The following is a 4,160-nucleotide window of genomic DNA, read 5'->3' on the forward strand; positions in this document are numbered from 1 at the left end:
ACACCGGGAGGGGCGGGGGGGGACATGCGTGGGGGTGACCTACGCCAGGGGGTCCACCCGGGACCACCCACAGCAGAAAACTCACCTGGGATGACCCGCAACAGATAATCCGTTCCCGATGACTGACCCTCGCTGGATAACCACGAGCGATGCCCCTCAAGTGGCTGGTGTTTCACCCCAAATCTTCCCCAAATCGGGGGGTTTTTTGCTTTTCCATAATATCAAAATTGGGGTTTTTTCCTTTTCCAAAACATTCCACCATTTGGAGGTTTTTCAACGCTTTTTCACAACAAAAATTGGTGGTTTTTGCTTTTTTGTTTTGTGCGTGAAAATGGGGTTTTTTTTGCTTTCCGGCTGCCCAAATCCAGGCGGATTTGGCTTTCCCGGGAGCTCCAAGTTGGGTATTTTTCCCCCAAAATTGCGGGCTTTTTTTTCCCCACCCCTTGCAGGCCCCGAATTAGGGGTTTTGTGGTATTTTTAGGCCATGGCGGCAGGTCCCGCTCTGCGTGCGCAGCCCTGCAGGGGAAAGTCCCTGTTGGGGGAACTGGCCCCCAATCAGGATGGGAACAGGCGGAAAAGGAGAACAGGGAAGAGGCAGCTTTTGAAAGCACTTTTATATCTTCAATAGAGAGGGGATTTGGGGCGGGGTGTGTGTGTGGGGGGGGTGTGTGTGGGGGGGGTGGTGTGTGTGTGTGGGGGGGGGGGGTGGTGGGGGGGGGGGGTGGTGTGTGTGGGGGGGGTGTGTGTGTGTGTGTGTGTGTGTGTGTGTCGAATTTTAAAATCCTTTCTGTAAACAGGGTTTCTTTGCATTTTAAAAACCTTATTATCAGAGACATTTACACTTAATGTATTTACACATATCTCTCTATATATATTTAGTGAATATATTTATGTTTCACTTATACCCCCCTATTTCCCACTTCTTATATATAATACCTGCTCAGACTATGGATCTGTTGACTTACATATTTTGAACACTTAAATGTCTTTATAGACTTCTCTATTTACACTTACATATATTTACACCTATATCTTTATAGACTTAGGTTTTAGACTTAGATGTCTATTTACACTTGTACATAATCTCTTAGATTACATATAATGTCTATGTAGACTCTCTATGTAACACGTAGTAAGTGTAGATAGCGGTATCTATTCAGACCTTTTTCTATTTTAAATTCCTTCATGTATAAAATGTATCATCCTTTTTGCATTTGGAAGTTCTTTATTTTTTAATTTATACAGACGTGAGTTATTTTTGTATCTTAAAACCCTATATACATCTTTCGAATTTTTTTATACTCTAAAATCCTTTATATAATAGGGCAGATATAGGTCCTTATTTTGAAATCCTTTTGTACGTATAAATTAATATTATTTTTCAATATACGTAACAAGGAGAGATTTTTTTCTATTTCGAGGCCTCACAGATATATTTACAGTTTTTAAAAATTTTTGAACCCCCCCCCCATGAATTTTCAGGCAATTTGGGCTGTGACCCCCTTGGGGGGGGGGGGGGGGACACGGACCCCCATGACCCCCCATTCCCCACTCACCTGCTCCTCCACGGCATCATCACCCCCGTGGTGATGCTGGGGTGCCCCAAATGACATCATCACCCCTCCAGGCCCCCCAACCCCCCCTTTTTATTCACCCCCCCAAAAAGACACAAAACGAGGGAAACGGCCCCAACCGGCAGCTCGTTACTTTAATAATGCCGTTTACGTATGTACGCACGCACCCCCGCCAAAAAGGGGGGCTCTGCTAGAAAGATAAAGGAGGGGCAGCCCCCCCAAACGCTTGCAGCCCCCCCCAGCCCCCGTCCCGCAGGCTGCCAGCCGGCCCCTCACCCTCAGCACGCCCAACGACCGGCAGGCAAACCTGGGCCGGGGGTCTCTCCTGAGCACCACGGGACGCTCACAGCGAGGCATCTGAAAAACAAAAATCCCAACGGATATTTCAGCACGTTAAAAAAACAGCACCGAAGGCAGCAGAGGAATTCGGTCAGGGCAAGGGAGAGGGTAGCAGTCGAGCTAAAGGAGGGTGCCAGGCAAACGGGTCAGCTCGAAATACAACGCCGCCTTTAAAAGCTCGAGCGATTCGAACGCTTAAAATCAGCGTGAAGACTAATTGACACAATTCTGAACACGTTCTTCGCAGAGAAGTAAACGCTCTCGCTGGTGTCGGAAAACGCCTCGTCCCTTCCTTACAGCACCGCTGCAGGGAGATAACCCCGTGAGGCTGCAGGACAAGGGCGCGCCGTAATCAGCATCTACGCTCACGGATCCACCGCCGCAGCTCCAGCCCTTGCGCTGCTGCTGCTGCTGCTGCGCATCTCGCTCGCTTGGCCGATAAAGCTGAAAGTGAAGCGTAAAACTTTGAAGAGTAAAATGAAAAAGAAAGAACAAATCTCAGCAATTCATTTTATGCTAAAAAGGCGTGCGCACGCTTACATACGTACAATGAGAAGACTCGTACTATAAAAATATTTGATTTTCCTTTTGCGTTCATTGAAATTGCGTAGCTGTGAATTCATACCGTTAAATTATCTACCTCCAAGCTACACAGCTATCGTTTGACCAGGGGTTTTGCGTGTGTGACATGACTAGGAGGGACGCCTGGCCAGCTGCGCCGAGACCGATGCTACCGAACTGCCGGGGAAACGCGCCGTCGAAAGCGAGACAGAAATAAAGTGCTTCAGAGCACTCTGCCAAAAGATCGGGAAAAAAGCCCCTAACGTTCAGTTGCCTCTCTTTTTAAACGCTTAGAGCAACTACCCAACTGCTTAAGCACACCTAATAAATTATACGCTACAGCTATTTGGCAGTTGCAGTTTAAACAACGCAAGTCAGTTTGGAAATTAGACAATTTTAACTTTCTTTTTAAAATTTCATTTATGATAGAAAAATCAGTGAGATAAGAGATCTCCCATACGGTTTTACTTTTTTGGGGGGGGGGGGGGGCAGGCGGTGGGGAATATCAAATCCCCGGTGCTGCAATACATAAGGCTACCAAAAAGGACTGGCAGGTTTGCTAACGCTGTTGGCTGTACCCAAGCGTGCGGAGGAACGCGTCTTTACGATCTCTCGACCGTTACACCCGAGAACCAAAGATCAGCCGTACGTCGACTATTGGAAGATGTGCTGCGCTTGGGTCCTTGCAAGGAAATCGACTTAACTCCTTTTTTTTTTTCCAGAGAGAGTGAAAAGTCTCCTTGCGGATGACTTCTACTGCCAAGCACGTCATCTCTGAAGATCCATTCTGATGGGAAGTTTGTAAAAGGCAACTCCTTTGAATGAAAAAGATTTCCATTCTGGAAAATCTCTTTCCACCCGAAGTCAAAATTACGCGCTGCAGGTTAGGAAAAAGGACATTAGAGAATCAGTAACTCACCGAAAACACATCAGGACTCTCTGTCGCTAGTTACGAGGCTGCTACCGCTTCTCGGGAAAGCCTGGAAAACACACCGAAGCGACGCCGATTTGTCCCGTGTTGTCCACGCCTCTTCTTTAACCTTGATTGCTTTTAGCACAGATGCCAGTATCTCAGTAAGGTTTTCGAGTGCTCCTGTAAGGTATTTTAAACACTGACTGACTGAAAAAGCATTAAGCTTTTATCGTGAAAACAAAGCCTGTTTCTCCCGAACGTCCGAACTCTTACAAACAGTTCCTTTCCTCTTCTAGTCCAACATTATTTTCACAGCACCCTTTAATAGCAAGCGCACAGAAACAGAAGACTCTGCTTTCAGGAAGAGAAAATAGACGAAGGAAAGCAAGCCTTGAATAGGCGTACCACGCTCCAGAACAGACCTTTATTTTTAGTATTTGTGTTAAAATATTTCATGTTAAAAAAATCAGATAGAAGGAGAGCTGCCACATTCTTCGTGTTAACTGTAAAGTCCACACTACAAGCACCTTAGGAAAAATGCAGACACACATCACAGGCATACCTTGTACTTGCAGACCACTATGGATCCTTTCCATCCGTCTCGTACTTTCACGGCAGTTGACATTCTGCTGAGAGGAAAGGAAAAAAAAAAAAAAAACCAAAAAAAAAACGTTTAGCACAAAGCTTCCTTTTCTGTGAAGACTACAACTGAGTGGAGGAGAAAGTATTTTGCATCATCTTTGGTGCAGTTGTTGAGACAGGCCACTAGAGCT

General features: G+C 46.1%; 1 long non-coding RNA gene across 1 annotated transcript; it reads right to left on the reverse strand.

Moving 5' to 3' along the window:
* Positions 1–2,144: 2,144 nt before the first annotated feature.
* Positions 2,145–4,047, reverse strand: LOC142076956 (uncharacterized). Its single transcript, XR_012671448.1, has 3 exons — positions 3,950–4,047; positions 3,394–3,567; positions 2,145–2,357 (listed from the first exon to the last, which is right to left on the reverse strand). It is a non-coding gene; the product is annotated as an uncharacterized LOC142076956 (long non-coding RNA).
* Between the last annotated feature and the right edge of the window lie 113 nt (positions 4,048–4,160).

The sequence above is a fragment of the Calonectris borealis genome, unplaced genomic scaffold (genome assembly GCF_964195595.1).
Source record: "Calonectris borealis unplaced genomic scaffold, bCalBor7.hap1.2 HAP1_SCAFFOLD_126, whole genome shotgun sequence".
NCBI lineage: Eukaryota > Metazoa > Chordata > Aves > Procellariiformes > Procellariidae > Calonectris > Calonectris borealis.